The following is a 21393-nucleotide window of genomic DNA, read 5'->3' on the forward strand; positions in this document are numbered from 1 at the left end:
ACATCCCTTTATCCACATAATAAACCTCACAGTGGTGAGAGTGAATCTAAATCTCTTCATTCTTGGTCCTTGTAGCACATTCCTTAAATATGCTTTGCTCCCCCCGCCCCCATCATGCTGAACACACCTTGATGCACACACAATCTCACAGTGAGATTGCATCTTCCATGTAGTATCTAGGCAACTAGTTAAACTATGTCTGACAGCTTTTGTGTCTGTAAAATGACAAAAATGACAGCAACTTCCTATTTATCTGAGGCATAGTGAGAATTAGCAGCAGGCCTTCCGGGATAAGCATTCAGCAGTCAACAACTTTTTAAAAATACCTGTTTGTTTTTATTTGAAAGAAGAGAGACAGAGATCTTCCCTTTGCTGGCTCATTCCCCAAATGCCAGCAACAGCCAGGGCTGGGCCAGGCAGGAACCAGATGCCAGGAACACAATCAGGATCTCCCATGTGGGTAGCTGGTACCCAAGTACTTGAGCCATCATCTACTGCCTCCTAGGTGCACATTTACAGGAAACTGAAGTCAGAGGCAGAGCCAGGACTTGAACCCAGGCACTATGATATGGGATTCAGGCATCACAAGTGATGTCTTAACCACTGTGCTGAAGACCTGTCCCTTAGCACATATTTATTGATATTCTAGGCATTGAGAAAACATCAGTGAATAAAATACTTGAAAATCCCTTATGGAACCTTCATTCTAGTTAGGGAAAAAGCGAATACATAGATGGTGAGTAAAATCAAACAGGGAAGGGGTTAGGACGTGCCGGGGATGAGAGGGGTGTTGTGTTGCACATTGATTAGTAAAACCTATATGAGAGGAGCGCGGAATGAAGTCAGTGAGCCCTGGGGAAATCCAGCATTCCTGTAGGAATCCAGCATTTCCAGCGAAGGAAATTCTCAGGTGCAAATGGACTGTGGAAATAACAAGAGGCCAGTGTGACTCCTGTAGGGACAGTCTGAGTCTTCTTGGGCTTATTTTTATGTACTTTTATATCTTCAGTTGGTTCACTGAGATTCTAAGACCCAAATCCCTCTATTCAAGCTTCTAATGCAGTGTGTAGAGGCATAATAAAACAGCATACACTCGCACTTGCCACATCAGATTTAGATGGTAGGAAAGAGGAGCAGAACAGGTGCCTCTTCCACGAACCGAACATCATGACACATTGGTGATTCACAATTGGCTGTGGAAGTTTGCTGTTTATTTTTAAGGCTATTGAGGTAGTTTTACAAGTGAGCATTTTACAAGCATTAGTGTTTGAGGATTAAAAGAAATTAGAAGAAATTTTTAATATGAAAGTATCGTAAATGTTAAAGATAATATTAAAAAATAGTTCAATAAAAATTTATACTTTGTTAGGGATAGTGAAGTATGCAACACAAATCTGATTGTAGAATCTCCATGTATTTTCTGGTTATTAAAAAAAAAAAACCCTTCCAGAAGTCTATTTTTTTAAAAGATTTATTTACTTGAAAGGTAGAGTTAGTGCATGCTTCTATCTGCTGGTTCACTACCAAAATGGCCGCCACGGTTGGGCCAAGCCAAAGCCAGGCTCCAGGAATTCAACTTGCCTCCCACATGGGTAGCAGGGACTGATCACTCAGACCATCTTTCACTGCTTTCTTGGGTGCATTAGCAGAGAGCTGAATCAGAAGTGGAGCAGCTGGAACTTGAACCAGTGCTCATATGGGATGCTGGCATAGCAAGCTGCCGCTTAATCCACTGTGCCACCTTGCCAACCCTCTTGTGGACTACTGGACATTTGTTAAAGTCACTTTGCCCTGGAAAAACTAAAATAACAGACGCCAAAAAGGATTTTTACACTGTACAAACTCTGTACTAATATTTTAATTCTCAAGAGCTGAACTCAATCACATGAAACTTTGATACTACAGAAAATGTGGTTCTATATATAATATAATATTTCATTATTTTTTAAAAAACATTTATTTATTTGAAAGAGTTACAGAGAGAGGTAGAGACAGAGAGATCTTCCATCCGCTGGTTCACTCCTCAGATGGCCGCAATGGCCAGAGCTGAACCAGTCCAAAGCCAGGAGCCAGGAGCCTCTTCCAGGTCTCCCACATGGGTGTGGAGGCCCAAGGACTTGGGCCATCCTCCACCACTATCCCAGGCCACAGCAGAGAGCTGGATCAGAAGAGGAGCAGCCGGGACTACAACCGGCGCCCATATGGAATGCCAGCACTTCAGGTCAGGGCCTTAACCTGCTGTACCACAGCACCAGCCCCTCATTATTTATTATGCATGTAAAGAAACTAATATAAATTTTTTAAGAAAATGAAAAGCTGTCAAGAATGAAAATGAGCTAGACATTCATGTAACAAAGAGAGCTAAGGATTAAATCTTTTTAAAACAATTTTTTAAAAATATATTTTATTCAAAACTCAGTTACAGAAAGAGAGGGAGAGATAGAGATTGATCTTCCATCTGCTGATTGACTCCCCAAGTGGCCACGTCAGCTGGGGCTGGGCCAGGCCAAATCCAGGAGCTTCATCCAGGTCTCCCACATTGGTGGCGGGGGGCCCAAGAACGTGGGCCATCCTCTGCTGCTTTCCCAGGTGCACTAGCAGGGAGCTGGTTTGGAAGTGGAGCAGCTGGAACTTGAACTAGCGCCCACGTGGGATGTGGTTTAACCTGCTGCACTATAGCACCAGTCTTGACACAGAGCTTGGTGATTTGATTCCTTTTTGTTATGGAAAGAGGTTTGGTTGTGATTTTGTTTTTGTTTTTTTGAAAGAGTTACAGATTTTCATCTGCTGGTTCACCCTCCAGATGGCCACAACAACCAGCACTGGGCCGAGCCAAAGCCAGAAGCTTCATCTGGGTCTCCCACGCGGGTGGCAGAGACCTAAACTCTTGGCAGTTAGCCAATGCCCATATGTCAGTATGACAGGTGGCAGTGTTATCTGCTATCCACAATGCCGGCCCCTGATTTCCTTTTTTTATAGAGATTTTCCTAGCCTAGAGCTGAAGTATGCACATGTTGTTTTATAAAAGAAGTGTTGCTAGAAATTAGCTCAGAGACTAACGTGACAAACACTGCATCTTGGATGTGACACTGGCTTATTCCTGAATTGGAAACAATGTCCTCCAGAGACAGGAATCCATCTCCTGTCCTAGGTCACTTGAATTCATATATGTTTTGAAAATTCTGTGCATGCGTTCTAAAATTGCTTTGCACCAAGATAAGTTTATCTTTGAATTCCGTTTTCCTTGAACTTCCGTTGTATATTTCATCATTTCTATGTCCATGTTTCTCAGATTGTCAAGAGTCACTATCTTGGGGATGGGGTGTATTTTTTTTTAACTCTCTCTGATCACTGTGTCTGTCTTTCATACTGAAGGGCTTTATGTGATGACTTTGTTAACAGAGGCTGCCTTTTGTTGGAGTCCTTGGATGTTGCGTATTTCACGGAAACATCTAGATTACTGATCGTTCAGAATAACAGTGTCAGAAAATATCCAGTTGTTTTTCTTTATCTGCATGTATGAGACTGTCATCAGAAATACTTCTCTGTTTACTCTTCACTCTTCCCTTGTTGCAATTCATTAGAAGGTTAGCCAAACTTTTTTCAAACATTTATGTAGGTTTTTTTTTTTTCCAGCTTCAACCACAATTGACAGGAAATCATAGTAGGCCTGGTAATGCGGATAAGTTATTTACTTGTGCTCACAGTCACTAAGAGTCTTCATCGGGGCTGGCACTGTTGGCATAGCATGTAAAGCTGCCACTTGCAGTGCTGGCATCCCATATGGGCACTGGTTCAAGTCCCGGCTGCTCCACTTCCGATCTGCTTGTGGCCATCTGGGGAGTGAACCAGCGGGTAGATCTCTCTCTCCCTCTGCCTCTGTAACTATGCCTTTCAAATAAATAAATAAATCCTTTATATATATATATATATATATATAAAGTCTTCACGCAGGGAGATATTTTCTTTCCTTCAGTAAACACCTTTTCTAAATATACTCACTCTATGGGTAAGCTTAGAAACCTGTGTGCTCCCTGCAGGTGGCCCTGCTGAGTATAAATATGATATGCTTTACAAAGCCAGTCATAAAGCATTAAGACGTGTGCTTGTATGCAGTCTGCACTATTAATTATATTTGGTACTGAAATGCATACTTTTAAAAGTAATCAGAATTCAAGCTTAGACATTTAAAAACAAAAGTCATTTCCTGTCTCTGAACTAACCCTTTTCCCCTCCTTTTCCTCTTTCCTATTTTTGATTTTGGTGCCATTCTCTCCTAGACCAGAGTTGAAAGTATTGTTGACAGTCTACTACACTGGCAAAATATGAGGGTTCTTGGAAACGTTTGTGGAAAATGCATATTATCTGCTCCACTTTTCCTTGAACTTTTTGCAGTGCCCTCTTAGGTTCTTTGGAGACAGATTCTGGGTTTAAATCCTCATTCTGCCACCAGCTGTGTGACCTTGAACGACTTATTTAACATCTGGGTTTTAGTTTATTCGTTGGTAAAATGAGGATAGCGAAACTCTTCCTGTAGGAGTGCTTTCGAATAACGTGTGTAAAATGTTTTTTTGTAGTGCCAGCACATACAAGGAATTTGTTGAAATCCAGTCTGTGCCTTTTGTCATGTTTGTTTTCCCATCCCACTGCTAGAACCAGTTCGGGGGTCCACTGTGTGGTGTCCTGGCCTTGGCACCCTGGCCACTTCTGTGCTAATTGCTGACTTCCCAACTTTGTCCCTTCCAACCCATTCCCAACATTCTGTTCAGTAAATTTATACAAGTCCATATTTTGTCAGTTTCCAAGCAGATAAAAATCATTTAAGCTGCTTGTCATTTGTAGCTGAATGAACAGTTCCCAGCCCCAGTGAGTTTGCTGCAGAGATGAGCAAGGCCTCCAGGGCCAGAGGCGGCTGAGCCGTTTGTTCCTCTGCCTTCTTTCCCGGGGCTTTCAGCACAGGCCTTGGACTAGAAGAGCTTTCAACTGGTGGAATTTCTGCCTTCCACTTTGTTGGAGTGGCATATCCGGTTCTTGTGTCTGAGGGGGAGGGGAAGGTTAATCTGTAGTTAGGGTGCCCTGTCCCTCTGTGCTTCTCAGTGGGGTGCAAACTTGTTCTCCTTGAGGAAAACCGTCCTGCCGGGTGTTCCCAAGTCTATAGATCACGTGTTGAAGGCCAGTGCAGTGTTGATGATAAAGGACAAGGAAATCAGTAACTACTCCTCAAGTCACTAGTATAGCTTTCTTTATTTGAATGGAGGTAAAATGAGAGCACCCAAACTAGTGCAGAGAAGGCATCATTTAAAATCTGGTCATGGAATAACTGTGTCTTAGTGACACAGTGACGAAAATCATCCAGTGTGACACAGTGTTGCTGTATGATCGTAGTCCATCTAGCTGTCCCATTTGAGGCTATTAAGGTCTGGGACTAGGAGCACTAATGGTGACTTATTGCTAAATCCAGAGGTGACGCAATTTGCAATGTGTTAACCAGATCACAGCCTGTTCCTAGGGACCTGGGTCCATGCCCAGCTTGGGGATTTTCTTCCCACCCCCGCAGCCTTGGTGTAGGCTGATGAGAGTGACAGCCCTAGTGGGCATTAGCTCCCCTGACCAACTGTGTCAGCAGACACACTACATCCCTGTGCCTCCACTGCCTCACCAGGACAGGTGTGGCAGCTGTTCATAGGTCAGGGGCAAAACAGAGTAAGAAGGGTGGGGTCATCGCTTCTACCCTGAGAAAGCTGCTGGATGGGCTGTGGAGGACCCTGTGAGCCCTGAGAGACAGACAAGGTCGGGGATGCTACCTTTGGAGGAAATGTTGGAACAATTCCATTAGATAATTAAGTTATCAAGTAAGATCCCTTCCATAGGGATCCATTAGAACTGGGATGACCAGCAGTCACCATATTATGCCTCTTGCCCCACAACAATTATTAGTAGTATCTCCATTCTCAAAAGTGTTGTGATTTGGACAGCTCCACCGTCACTCTCAGTGTGTTATGAGGGTATGAATGGATGATTAAGATGGAAAGGAGGGGCCGGCGCCGCGGCTCACTAGGCTAATCCTCCGCCTAGCGGCGCCGGCACACCGGGTTCTAGTCCCGGTTGGGGCGCTGGATTCTGTCCCGGTTGCCCCTCTTCCAGGCCAGCTCTCTGCTGTGGCCAGGGAGTGCAGTGGAGGATGGCCCAAGTGCTTGGGCCCTGCACCCCATGGGAGACCAGGAAAAGCACCTGGCTCCTGGCTCCTACCATCGGATCAGCGCGGTGCGCCGGCCGCGGCAGCCATTGGAGGGTGAACCAACGGCAAAAAGGAAGACCTTTCTCTCTGTCTCTCTCTCTCACTGTCCACTCTGCCTGTCAAAAGATGGAAAGGAGGGGCTAGCACTGTGGTTCACTTGGCTAATCCTCTGCCTGCGGTGCCAGCACCCCGGGTTCTAGTCCCAGTTGGGGTGCCGGATTCTGTCCCAGTTGCTCTTCTTCCAGGCAGCTCTCTGCTGTGGTCTGGGAGGGCAGTGGAGGATGGCCCAAGTGCTTGGGCCTCAGCACCCTCATGGGAGACCAGGAGGAAGCACCTGGCTCCTGCCTTTGGATCAGCCCAGCGCTGGCCACAGAGGCCATTTGGGGAGTGAACCAACAGAAGACCTTTCTCTCTGTCTCTCTCTCTCTCCCACTGTCTATAACTCTGCCTGTCAAATAAATAAAAATTAAAAAAAAAAAAAGATGGAAAAGAGAGGGTGGAAGTAGGAGTTGGGAAGGTATGAGCTTTCCATAGAAAGAGCTGTGCTATTAGTACTGTGTCATTCAGTGGAGGAAAGGAATGTGGCTACACCTACCAGTGCCCCGTCCTTAAGCAGGGGACCATCAACATTGTGACTTGGGGTAAATTAATTCATCCCTTTAAGGATCACTTTTTTGCCTGCAAAATAAGGGTCATTCTACTCGCCTTGCTCATGGCTGTTAGAATTAAATTATAAGAATGCAAGGAATACGTGTATGGAAGATAAGAAATGCCACAAGCAGTAGGATTTTGTCTACTCATGCTACTTAAAATCACCTCTAGTGCTAATCTAGATTTCCTAGCCTGACCTTCGACATTGGCCACAGCCCAGTCTCAGTGTACGTTTGCAACCCCATTGCTCACCTGCTCCATGGATAGAATCCCTACCTTTTGGAATATGTTGTGCATTCTCATTTCTGTGCCTCCACTCATATTGCTTGGGTAACAGTTTCACTCCTATAACCCTGAAATTTAGTTGCTGCTGCCTCTTCTAAGCCAAGATCGAAAATAAGTTTCACTGGTAAAGGGCATGGGAAACAAAAGAGAAGAATGGAATTACCTTCACCTTGTATATGCATGAAGTCCTCGTGTAAGCTAAATTGATACTTTTGCTACTGGAACTAGAAGAACATATTACAATGTATTATGTAGTTCAAGGTATTAGAAATGCAAGCAAAATCAACAATGCAATAACTTGTATGAAAAAATTTAACAGAGGTGGCATAGTGGATGGAGCTGTCATCTGTGAAACAGGTATCACATATGGGCGCCAGTTCATGTCCTGGCTGCTCCACTTCTAATGGCCTGGGGAAAGCAGTGGAGAATGGCCCAAGTGTTTGCATCTCTGCCACTGACAAGAGGGATGAAGCACCTGGTTTCCACCTGGTCCAGCCCTGTCCATTGCAGCCATGTGGGGAGTGAACCAGAGGATGATCTCTCTCTCTCTCTCTCTCTCTCTCTCTCTCTCTCTGTCTGACATTCAAGCCAATAAATCTTTACAAAAATTTAAAGAATATTTTGGGGAAGAAAGGTGGGGCTTCCTAAGGACCAATCATAATTTCCAAAAAGTGAGAAGCCAGTGAGAAAAGAACATTATTTTAACTTGCATTTTACCAAAAAAAAAAAAGAAAGTGATATGAAAATGTTCAATGTTGAGACCACACCCCCACTCCTTTCATAAAAGAGGATTCGTGTATCCAAGAATGCCAGCAATATCAATAGTCTTGTCACCACAGAAGTTCAGTATTTTTATCTTGGCACGGTCTCCAGTTCTCAATTCTGAAATCTCAGAGCAGCATTACCTTCCCGAGTTTAGCCAGGAGAGTGGCGTGAGCTAACTGTGGTCTGTTTGGTGGCGAGCAGGAAAGCACACAAATGAATAGCCGGGTTCTGGCATCCATTCTGCCAGGGTCAGGCTCTGCAGGTGAATCCCCTAAGCCTCTCCTGATACATGGGAAGGAGATGACCCCCCGTCTCCTGAGACCCACAGAGATAACCCAGGTCATCCAGTCTGTTTGAGTTGGCATACTCCTAAGAAAGGCAGGCAGTAAAATGGTCCCCACATGAGGAGTGTAGAAGGAAGAAACAGCCTTGTAATGGATTGCTCAAAATGTCCTCCATCAGGCATCCCGCCTTGACACAGAGAAATCAGAATGTGCAATCACTCATTTGACAATAAAAGGTTCTCCATGGACTTTGAGGTCTAGCCTAACATTCTCTGGAGCCCAAATTGCCGCAGCGTGAGTGGTGTGGTGGGGACTTTGTTGCTGGGCCATCTTCTTACCTGCTTGTAGATAAGCAAGGTGCAGACAGTAAAAACATGAGCATGTATTTTTAAATTGTGAATGACAGGTGTGAGGTAGACTTTTCTGGGCTTGCAGGCAGTGTGAAGCCTTGTGCAGCCTGGGCTGATCAGAGACTGCCTTCTCTCTCTCTGGAGCTGTCTCATAGATTCATCTCACCAAGAAGTGTCCTTTAAGCTCTTTGTGGGGGTCTCTCTAGGGTCCTTGGTCTCATGGTGGGACTTAAAGTGAAGGAGGTTGAGTTAAAAACCTGTTGGTCGCTGGCATTGCCCTCAAAGAGGGGGAGAGAGAGAGGAAGAGACAGTGTGCTTATTGATTTTGTTTTTTTCCCTCTTTTCCCTTAAGGCTGTGCAGGAGGGCAGACCGGAAGGCAAAGATGTGACAAATGTTAGAGGAAGAAAAAGAACATCTCAGTGCCATGTGTTATGAATGTCACAGCTACTTCCTTGCTAAAAGCCACGACTGAAGGCTTAGAATCTGTGACAGCTCAGCTGAGGGTCTTCATTTTCTGCTATTTTCTCAATAATCACAGAAAAATGCATGAGAAGCAAGCCTGTTGAAACGGCTGTCTGGGTACAAGTCCCAGCCCTGCCCTCAACAAGTGGTAGCTGCGGTTACTTACCTTTGTGAAGTCAGCTTTCTAGTATGTTCATTGAGGATGCATCACACCTGCCCTTTGGGAGGCAGAGAACTGCAAATAGAATTGTTGGAGTGAGAGAGTCTTGCACTATTCAGCGTTGTAACTGTTATTTTATTAAAATGAGATTGATACCAGTTCAGTTTCTGGTAAAGCTGCCAATGTTTTTAATCACAGAATTGCAAGTCATGGTGGCAGTGGACATGGTATTCTCGGTACACAATGTCCAACTCTGTTACCTTCAGCTGGAGAATGAACGACTCTTACCTCATCTGAGAGTTAGAGAATATAATAAAATACATTAAATACATTTGTTTTCAGATATTAAATTAAAAAGATTGCTTGTTTCCCCAGATTACCAGGTGAAGGATAAGTCTGTGCTCATTTTCACTCCATTTTTTTTTTCAGCGCAACCTAAACCTGTTAATATCTATATTCAGCAAAGCTGCCCTGGTTGCCTGGCAACCAGGCTTAATGAGCTAGGAAGGCACCAAGGCAAGAAATCAAATGCAGCTAACAACCTTGATTTATGCTGCCATTGCACAGACGTTTCATTCTCCCTGTGTTCTGTATGGATTTCATTTTTCAAAACAAGAGTAAATCTTTCAAAAATGTTAGCTCAGTGCTATTAGGAGTTTAAAATTACGGTACATGGGGCAACATTTCAATGCAGTTGAATAAAATCAAGAAAAAATCTCTTTCTTAATTAATACAGAGATAGTCCTTTTGCTTGTAGGTCATGCTGTACTTTTCACTCTCACTTTTTATTTCCTCTGCACAAAGATGTATGCATTATTCTTGGAGTAAGATATAATGGAAATTGAAATGTCAACTTGGAAAGAAAGAAGTTTGTGATTAATAATTGCCAAAAGTGTATCCTTGTGTCTGAGACAAGGAAATAAAAAGAGGAATGAATTAAAATAACTCAGTGATGCAGATTCTTCTTTCTACCTTTGCCTTTTTTCTTGCATTTTTCCCCATGGGAAGTTTATCACCTCTACAATTAAGAATAAGGAAAACATCTGGATTATACAAATGTCATCTACCTCCTGGGCAATTAATGTCATGTGACTGAAACTTCATCTGTTGTTTCATTATCCCAGTTGTTTCATAGTTCAGCTGTTATTAGCTAAGTCCAGCATCCGGAGGGACGGTAACTAAAGGACTCTGAATCAAATCCTTTTTGAAATGAGATTGGGGAATAATATCAAATAAAATAAATAACAGTGCAGGTGAAGACGGGGGGTGACAAAGGTGAGAATAGAATACTGGTAGAATTCATTCAGTCCTATCTCAGCATGAAGTCCCAAGACCTTCAGGGAACATAACTTTTGGTTCCTGCAGTATAGGAGCCAGCCTGTCATTAGTACATTGTCATCGGATGGCCATTTATAGGTGTGTGCCATTCTACTTTCTCTTAGCTTTATTCCATCGTTGCTGTGAGTTATGGAAGCACAGGTTTTCTGTGAACTCTCCTAATTTGCATGGGTTGCCATCAAAAAAAACTAGAAACCTCAGTACCATAGGCCAGACTGAACCCATCTGGAAGCCAGAATGTGCTCCTGGTTGTCATTGGTGACCTCTGGTGCAGTGGGAGGAAAGATTGAGGGAATCCGGAGGGATTGTCACGTTAAGAGGCTGCAAATGAAAGTGAGGGAGGAAACAGGACCCTGCTGGGTAACTGACATAAGCCTGCAGAGGATTTTGAGAGGCAGTGAAGGGGTATCCATTCGGTTGAAATTGACTTCAGTAAAAGCATTTAATTGTGACCCTGGAAGAGGATTTCAAGGGGTTGATGAAAGCCAAGCCCAAAGGCAATGAGTTATAAGGAGCATGTGGGTGGAATACAGGCTCCTTCCAGAGGACAGAAGTGGAGCCACAACTCACAGGAAGTGAGCTGGAAGATGCAGGCCTGTTTGTAGACAGAAAAGCAAACTTGTGGAGGAAGTAGGAGAGGAGAAGATGAAATACAGAGGCCTAAGGTTTGCAAAAATTAAGAATGTAGAGGGAAACAGAACACATAGATGGATCTGTAAAGAATGTATCGGGGGTGATTAATGACACAAGTTTTGAGTAAATTCCATTTTAATTTGCATCAGTCTCATTGGAGTAGAGATCAGGTCATAGACGGTGAGGAGGGCAGCGTGAGAGAGGAGAGGGAGAAGAAGGAAAGGGCTGTTGTAAAATAACTGCAGGGAGTCATAGTGAAATTGGATAAAGTAGTATTATTGAAATTCTTCAGAAATTCACAGTAATCCTGGAGAAATGTCTCAAAATTTCTTTGCAGATAGTAGGTAGGAGCAAAAGGTGGTTAAAGAGCGAGGGCTTCCGAGTTGCTAAAGAAAGCAGAGTTGTTGAAATTCTGGAGCTTGGGAAGTGGGCCAGGGAGAGAAACAAGTGACGCCTGGAGGAGTTGACTAGGCCAAAAATATTTGCGGCATTGAGGATCATGGGAAAGGCAAAGTGGAGGTTTATTGTGAGAGATGGAGGAGGCAAGGGAAAACAGAGCATTGTGATCAGGGTAACATTTCAGAGGTTTGAGGTCCTTGGGTTCACACAGTTTGGGGTAGCGGCTGGCGCTGCGGTGTAGCAGGTAAAGCTGTTAACTGTGACACCAGCATCCTGTGTGGGCGCTGTTCAAGTCCTGGCTGCTGGGCTTTAGATCCAGCTCCCTGCTAATGTGCCTGGGAAAGCAGCAGAGGATGGCCCACGTCTTTGTGCCCCTGCACCCACATGGGAGACTTGGAAAAAGCTCCTGACTCCTGACTTCAGATTGGCCCAACTCTGGCCTTTGCGGTCATTTCAGGAGTGAACCAGTGGGTGGAAGGTGGATCTCTCCCTGTCTCTCTCTCTCCTGCTATGTCTTTTTACCTCTGCCTTTCAAATTAATAATCTTTAAAAAAGCAGCTTGGGTAAGACAGAAAGAGGTCAGAGTTAGGTGTGTGGGTTCTTGGTGAGAAGGTACCAATGTGAGAGCAGGATTTTGCATGTGATATACTGCATGATTATGGTGAATATAGCAGGGAAGAAAACCACGCCAGGTAAAATAGTGTTTGAAAACCCCAGGGCAATACCTCAGTAATTGTGAATGGATGCTGTTACACTTTCCTTCATGATGATTTACCACATGTTCAACCGTGCACTAATGGTTTGTCTTTGACTCCCTTCTTGCCTATAAATGGAACATAAATACCTTATTTAATCTGTTGTGTTCACCACTGAGTATCACGTTTACAGCACAGTGATAGCTCAAGGTAGGAATGCTCAATAATTATGTCTTATGTAGTTAAAGGATTGCAACAAGGATGGGACAGATATGTAGTTTGATGTCATGGATGTAAGATAATGATGTCACTGAAATCAGATAAACCAAAAAATAGGATTGATCCAAGTCTAAATGATATACACCCAAAATTTTCTGTTTTCTGTTTCTCACATTTCCTGAAAGATCATTGTGAAAATGGCAAGTAATTTAAAAATTGTAATCCTGTAAAAGGCAGAGGGATTTCTTGGGTTACCACGGAGCTATCCCTCAAGGTCACTTTCAGCAGTTCATGAGACCTGGCTCTTGGGGGTCAAAATGAAGAATGAGTTGACCATGCTCTACGCTGCCAGAACCAGTGCTAAGTGTGCCAGGTGCGGGAGCCAGCAGAGCCACAGAGGGCATGCGGTTTCCTTGACACCTTTAGCTCTTGGCAAAGCGAATCAGGGGTAGGATGTGACCACTTATTTTGGGTGAATAAATTGTCCTTTTTGTGTCAAATGTCATCAATTCACTGTTCTGTGTTTGCTGATGTCAGCCAGAAAGTGAAGCACTTTCAAAAATGCGATTAGGAGAAAGTTTAGGCACAGCAGTTAAGTAGCTGTTTGAGATGCCCGCATCCCCTGTCAGAGGGCCTGAGTCCTGACTGCTCTTCCAATTCAGACTTCTTGCTAATGTACAGCCTGGGAGGCAGCAGAAGATGGCTAAAATACCCAGCTCCTTACCGTCCACATGGAGACCCAGATGGAGTTTCCGGCTCCTAGCTTTAGCTTGCCCTGATCCTGGCTTATTGCAGGCATTTGGGAAGTGAAGCAGTAGACCTAAGGTCTTCCTCCATCTGTTTCTCTGTCTCTGTTTCTTTGTTTATTAAGAGAGAGAAAAAATAATGTAATTTTAAAGTGAGTGATATTTGCATATAAACTTACCCTGATTCTCATTTTCATTTGGAAGTATTATAGCATTACCTTTAAGAAAAAAATTCAGTTTAAGCTTTGTAAGTGACATCATTGTCTTTCCCTTCTCATCATCATCCTTTTTTTTCCACTGAAATTAACGTTTCTGGTATTGAACTTAAAGCAAAGGTGTTTAGCATTCCTGACATGTTCCTAATTTTAAGATATCAACTGGACTAGTAAGAGATAATGATATACACCAAAATTTTATATTCTCACCTTTCCTGAAAGCTCATTGTAAAGTGGCAAGTAACCTCAAAATTATCTCTTATGTCAGCTGCACTAGTATTTGGACTAATTCTGTTACCTTGTGCTTTGTGTGTATGAATATCTTAGGAGTGACTCTTGTATCTTTATCAAGGGGGAAATAGCAGAAGATTAAGAAGTGGAGAGGAAGACAGTCAGAACATCTCCAGCAGTTACCAATGTACCAGGCTGCCAAGGATATTTATATTAAAGCCAGAACTTGACCTGGAAGCAGATCCTCCCATTGAAAGGGAAGACGTGCTTCTGGGTCAGAGCCAGGTGGTACTGTCCCTGTCTGCCCCGTCAGGCCTCAGACATAGTAGACCCTTGAAAAAAGAGAGGTTTTGTTGGGTGCCATGCACTTCTCTTTGTTTCAGGTTGAATGTCCAGGTACATAGCCCACTGAGAATGAGTGAGACATGCATTTTCAAATATGGATGTAACAAAAGGGTTATTGGTTAGACAATTAGAACAGATCCAGTAAAGTAACGTTAAAATCAATGTTAGATTACCAGTTTGAGCTAAGTAAAACCAAGACATTTCAAAACCAGTTTTTATGTGAAGAAGTATTATGAGAACACTGTACATCCAGCTACTGACTTTTGAGTACCTGCTGTGTGGACTGGGGAATCAATGAGAAAAAAGGTTCTTTCTCAAAGGAACTTACCTTCTCGAACATAGGGAAGGCAAAAAATAAACAAATCCATTATATGTGAAGTGTTACAGAAAGTGAAGCGGGGGCAGAAGGAATGATGACAGGTCCAGGCAGTGGGAGACATCTCTGTAAAGAGAGAGAAACCCCATCTTGCTAAGGGGATGTGTGACAAGAAACATCAACACTTGCTCCAGGAAGCTGCAATTGGATGCATTGTTCCGATGATATTCCAAAATGAGAGTAGTGCTACGCATTCCAGAATGGGGATAGATACTCAACCATGTATTTCTAAAGTTTATTTACTTTTAAATAGTTTATTTTTAACTTGTAGTCCAGCTTTTTTTTTCTGTTTTACAGTATTTACAAAAAATGTGTTTTAAAGCTTTTTCTTTGAGATCCTAGAATTTGCCAATTAAGGTGAGATTTTGTAATTTTTAATGTGTTTTTTCCTCTCTAACATCTACTTTGGTGACAGTAATTAGTTTTACCTGGTCAGTAAGCCAAAGCATGCAATGAAAAGTTATTTTTTTAAAACACTCTTAAATTAGATATATAAAATATGTGGGTTATTTTTCTGATAGTCCTTTTCTGGAAATTTTCACTTGTCTCTCAAATTTTTATGTCCTTTCACTATTTTTATTATGATTCCAGTACATTAAAATGGCAAAAAAAAAAAAGCCCAAATAGAACAAAAAGATAATAAATGAAAAATAAATGCCTCCTCTCCAGTCCCTTCCCCAATTTTATTCTCAAGGAAAAACACTACACAAAAATTTGTCTTAATTTATATGGTAGTTACCAGAATAGATTTGGATAATACATTTTATCTCTTATTTAATAGTTTACTAACTTTAGATGCTTTGAAAACGGAGGAATTTGAGACATACTTCCGCCCACCTCTCATAACCTCCAGTTTTTGTTAGTTATTTATATCAGTTATAGTCTGTTCTGAAATTGGAATTAAGCCTTCAGCATCATTCTGAAGCATTCCTTCTTAAATTGAAAACTTACCAATAGCATTTACAATAGCATGATTGTGGAAGTATTCACATTAGTTCCACAGAGAAAGAAATGTACACTGGGGTCATTAAAGGTTGCCACCCTGGGGGAATGTAGATACTGACAGGGCAAGGTGTATTTCTCTAATAACAACAGGCAGAAGAAATTAGTGTGAATGTTTTCACCATAAAGGAATGTTAAATGTTTGAAAAGATGTTCGATAATATGCACTTGGATGTTATTCAGTTTGTATGTGTGTGTGTGTGTGTGTATATATATATATATGTATACACACACGTATAGAAACATCTCGTTGTACCCATGAAAAGGCACAATTTTATGTGTCAATCAAAAATAAAATCTTTTATTTTCTTTGCAGTTTCTTGTATTTCTCAGTCACAGTCAGCTGATAATGTGGATGATATCCCATGAAGACTTTGTTCTTGTTTTATTTTGCTGGAAAATCCTTAGTAATTCAAAATATATAGCATAATTCAAATGGTAAAAATAGTAACTAAAAGTATATAACAATATAAAATATAAATAAAATGCTTAGTGAACTTGGAGTTCTTACACTGTCAAAATTTCTTCCTGTTGAATAATTAATAATTCATTTTGTCATAGAATCCTAATTTCCAAATGTGTTCTGTCCTCAGAACTTTCTTCCGCTGTTCTTGAGTCGTTCAGGGTTGCTGATGAGAAACCTACAGTCTGATTATAGTCTTTTGCAGATAATTTGATCCTTTGCTTTTTTCCTCCTTTTTTAATTTATCCTTTATCCTTTCATTTCAAATTTTTATCATGATAAGTCTAAGTGTGAGACTTTTGCTTAATCCTCTTGGTTAGGATTGAGTAGAATTTTCCATAATAATTTGTTCCATCATGTTAGAATGTGCCATAATAATTTGTTTCTTATGTTTTCTCTATATTCTTATGTCAAACATTGAAACACCTGAATTTACCTAGTATTAACCTCTTCCATATTTCTCATCATTTGCTAATGATGAGCCACTTTATTAATTATCCTGTTCAGCTTTTTATGCTGAACAAGCAAGCATATTTCAACATTCAAGGGTGTTGTCATTATCTCATTGGTGCTTTTCATAGTGTCTGGTTCTTGTTTTATAAATGCAGTAATCTGGCCTCACTAGGCTAATCCTCCGCATGCGGTGCCGGCACCCAGGGTTCTAGTCCCGGTTGGGGCGCTGGATTCTGTCCCGGTTGCTCCTCTTCCAGTCCAGCTCTCTGCTGTGGCCTGGGAAGGCAGTGGAGGTTGGCCCAAGTGCTTAGGCCCTGCACCTGCATGGAAGACCAGGAAGAAGCGCCTGACTTCTGGCTTCGGATCGGTGCAGCGCGCTGGCCGTAGCAGCCATTTTTGGGGGTGAACCAATGGAAGGAAGACCTTTCTCTCTGTCTCTCTCACTGTCTAACTCTGCCTGTCAAAAAAAAAAAAATTAAAAAATAAATAAATGCAGTAATCTCGATTCTGAAGATACTAATTTGGGTTTTGTTCAAGTTTGCTTATGTCACTTGGTGTATTTTTGTTTCCCCAAAGTTCGGTTTTTCTATTTGTTTATTTTAGGCTGTTCTTTATTTTTCAAACGTCTGGTTTAAAAAATTGTTTATCCATCCATATTTGTGAGTAATTGAGTATGTTGGTTCATCCATGGGTGAGGAACTTTTTTCTGCCAGGGGCCACTTGGATATTTATAACATCATTCACAGGCCATGCAAAACTATCGACTTCAAAATGAGCCTGCTATAGATTTGTTGAATTTCAGGTTCCCCCGTGGTTGCCTTGGCAGTGGCAGTCAGAGTGATTTCACTGGCCTTTTATGGCCCATGGGCTGGACATTCCCCACCCCTGAGACCGATGGCATGGGATTCCTCTAGAATGTTTTAGTTTTATTTTCCCAGCAGACCAGTCATCTCTATACAAGAGCATGGCCTGTACTTCCATCCAGAAGGGTGGGAGTAGGTGGCAGTCAGACTTCCCTGTAGGGCTATAGCAGGGAGCTGCCAGGCAGGGACCCCACGGTTACCCAAGTGAGGAAGGCTGGAAGTCTTGGGACGCTTCAGTTTCACTCCTTGCTAGACCTGACTTTTCTTTCTCCATAATTATTCCCTTCTACACATGAGTGTTTTAAACTCATTTGTTCGTCTGGCAGTTTCAAAACCTTTTAAAATGCATTTATATATTTAATATTTCCTGTCTTTTAGAAGCATGTAAAACGTCTCATGCACACAAAAACTTCCCAAGTAAGTCTTACAAAATAAACTTTAAAAGTTATAAATACAGTGAAATTTAAGATCTTCTAAATGTTCAATACCTTATATAAACTAAATAAGTTTTCAACTTTAAATCTCAAGTTCAAACCAATTACTTAGTCACGTACTTTCAACTGGAATTAAGACTGATCTGTTTCTGTTGAATTAAATTCTTGTAAGCATCAAAAATACTGAAAATATGAAATTTGAGCGGGTTTCTTTACAATAAAATATTATATTTGCTCACTCAAATATTCATTTTTTAAAATTATTCTGGGCTTATTCACAAAGGAGTAGTTCCTATTAGTTAAGATTACATAGCAGGGTGGGCATTTAGCCTTGTGGTAAGGATGCAGGTTAAGATACTCCCAGCGTACATCAGGGTGCCTAGATGTGATGTCCAGCTTCAGCTCCTAACTCCAGCCGCCTCCTGATGAAATGCTGGCAGGTAGCAGGGTGACTGTTCATTAGGCTCTTGGTATCCCTGTGTCTCCAGACATTGCCAGCTCCAGGCCTCAGCCCAGTCATGGCAGTTGCAGGAATTTGAGGAATGAACCAGTGGGTGGAAGCATGTGTCTCCACCCCACCCTTCTATCCCTGCATCACAAATAAGAAAAAAAAATTTATATACCAACTAGAAATATCAACCCTTGTGCTGAACAAATCCTTTTTAATGACCATGATGATGCATGCTTAGCTCTCGGTAGTATTCAGCTGCTGCTGCTTTTTTTTTTTATTTTTTTTTTTTTTTACAGGCAGAGTGGACAGAGAGAGAGAGAAAGATTTTCCTTTGCCGTTGGTTCACCCTCCAATGGCCACTGCGGCCAGTGTGCTGCAGCCGGCGCACCGCGCTGATCCAAAGCCAGGAGCCAGGTGCTTCTCCTGGTCTCCCATGGGGTGAAGGGCCCAAGCACTTGGGCCATCCTCCACTGCACTCCCAGGCCACAGCAGAGAGCTGACCTGGAACAGGGTCAACCGTGACAGAATCCGGCGCCCCGACCAGGACTAGAACCTGGTGTGCCAGCGCCGCTAGGAGGAGGATTAGCCTAGTGAGCCATGGCGCCGGCCTCAGCTTTCTCTTACTACAACTAAAATACCTGAGAGAAGCTACTCATGAAGGAAGAAAAATTATTTTTCTTCTCGGTTCTGGAGGTTTATAGTCCAAGATTGGATTGCCCAGCTAGTCCGAGAAGGGCAGTGAATGGCAGAGGAAGGATCCCGTGTCAAGCCGAAAAGTAGAGAAGGAGACCCAGAAATGCCCCTCATCGGTGTCTGTGCGCTGTCTTAGAAAGCGACCACAGTTGGTCACAGAGGCTCCGTGCTGACAACCTAATGCAGCCCAGTCATTTCTAGGGGCACACGTTCAGACACTGTAATTGGATTAAGTTCTGTCCCTAATGCAGTAACATGAAACTCTGGAGCTCAAGCCTCTGAAATATGACCTTTCAGGACACCCAAACTATTAGACGAACTCTAACATGCTATTAAAGTTGCTTTATCTATCATTCCCCCTCATTTGTTTGTTTGGGCATGTGGGATAGCACAAGGAATAGTTCTTATAATACAAATGATCAAACTTCCTGAGCCATTCCCTCTTCCATGGTCCACCAGCTTGGATTTCACCATTCTTCCACTTGAGCTTTGTATTTGCCTTTCCAGCTAACACTAAATTCCTTTGATAAGTCCTACCTTTTTCCAATATTTTCTGATCCTTAGGACTACAGACCCATGGGGGAATGGAGGGGGGAGGGATGTCCAGATTGTCCAGATAATATGTGATTTGAGTTCTAGATGCTCTCATGACATTGAGTTCTTTGTCACAACATTCAAGTTCATGCTACTCACAATTACTAAGAGAACAAGTGACTGCTGACCTCTAGAGGATACTTGATACAAGAAAAAATCATTTTTCTTTACTAATAATAGGTGTGACATCATATGGTTGTGATGAATTTGAATCAAGGTAATGCAATTAAAGTGCATCGGCTGGTACCTGGTGGGTTCTAAGGAGTCTGTGGCTAGTGTCATTTATTTTGTCTGCATTCAGGAAAGAGCTGCCAGGACAAAGTGTTCATAGTAAGATTGGAAACTTTTAAGTATGTGTTTAACTGTTGTTTGCCTTTAAAAGCTCTAGTATCTTTTTTGTTTTGAGCAGTGTTGTATCTGGTATTACAGTAGTAGTTTAGCTTTGTAGCAGGTTCTCAACCTCAGCACAACTGATACTTTGGGTTTGACAATTCCTTTTGTAGAGGGACTTTGCTGTGCATGATAGAATGTTCAGTAGCATCTCTGACCCCTACCCGCTAGCATCCAGTAGGCATCCCCTCTGCAGCTGTGACAATGGAAGGATATCTACAGAACTTGACAGATGGCTCCCGGGGAGGGCAAAACCGCTTTTGTTTAATAGCAGTAACAAGTTGTATAGTCTTCTTCTTAATTTACTTTCTTATTTGCTTCTCTGAACTCAGCGTCTGTCTCTGGAGCTTGCTTTCTTTTGCCCTAGCATCAAATATGTCAGCATTTCCCTTTTCTTATATGCTCAGGTCTGGAGATGAGAATGTAACTGAGATTACTGGGATTACCTTAAAAGCTTTATTTAAATTTATAAGCAATGTATTGGGGGAGGGGTGTTCCATAGAACCCATCCAGTAGAATTGCTTACGAGTCTAACTTCTGTTTCTTAGTTCTGTTGCTGGTTAAGAGAACTGCAGATGTATTCCATTGAGGAAAGTGGTATGTTCCCACACTATTGCAAAACATTGTATTAATCATTTTCAAAAAGCTGTTTCTATTTGTGGTTACTACACAAATAATGGCCTGCAGGTCATCTATTTATGATAAAGTTAAGTCCTCTCCATTAAAGTACTATTGCTTTTGATGAAAGAAATCATTTTATGAGAGGCTTTTAGATGTTAATTATTTTAGCTTTGCAAACACCAAATGATTACCCAGTAATCTCAGAGTAATTAACTTTTTGTCATCAATAAATATTAAGTTGATGAGATTAAATTTGAGAATACCTGGATTTTATCACACAGAAACTATATAGTATTTATAATCCTCATACTATAATCCCAACATTGTGGTTAATAGCTTTCTAGATGATAATTATTATAAGTTGGGATGTGGGGAAGTAAAAAGCCATTTAATGATCAACCTATAAAAAATAATCCTCAGGACTCCTTCAGTTGTTACTGAATTTGAGTGTTAGTTAATCTGTTCATTTTGGATAAGGAAACCACAAAGATGATTGGCTAGGTTCACATGCAGGAGAAGTGACTTCACTATCTGTGCCTGAAGTCCCAATGCTCTTCATTTGTTATTTCAGTAGCTATCGGGAGGTTTTTTTGTTTTTGTTTTTGTTTTTGTTTTTCCTGTTTTTCTTTTTCCTCCTTGAAGTCTGAAAAATTAATTGCAGAAAAAAGGAAACATTTAGAGAACTGAAATTTCACAGTTCACCTTTCTACATTTGTGGGAAAAAAAAAATATGAGCCACCCTGTAGTACCCAAGCTATTAGATTGTCCTCAGCAACCTCCAGTACTTTGTATCATGGAGTCAAACATGTCTCTATACACAAACTTACGGTACCAACTGCAGCAAATACAGCAGGAAGATGTATAATTCAAGCTTTCCAAGCTCCAATGAGATATTTATTTAATATAATGGTAATACCAGCATAAAAGAAAAGTTTTACTTCATCCTGAAAATCTCTTAAAATTTGTGCCAAGAGATTGAAAACCACAAACACTAAAAACTCATTAACTCAGAAAAACTCATGGGAAAGGTAATTGG

The 21393-nt window shown here is 41.8% G+C and overlaps 1 protein-coding gene across 15 annotated transcripts in view; it reads left to right on the forward strand.

Annotated features, from left to right (window-relative positions):
* Positions 1-21393, forward strand: part of CACNB2 (calcium voltage-gated channel auxiliary subunit beta 2) — a 510382-nt gene that overhangs the window by 283709 nt on the left and 205280 nt on the right.

Source organism: Oryctolagus cuniculus, chromosome 13, assembly GCF_964237555.1.
Source record: "Oryctolagus cuniculus chromosome 13, mOryCun1.1, whole genome shotgun sequence".
In the NCBI taxonomy this organism is placed as follows: Eukaryota; Metazoa; Chordata; class Mammalia; order Lagomorpha; family Leporidae; genus Oryctolagus; species Oryctolagus cuniculus.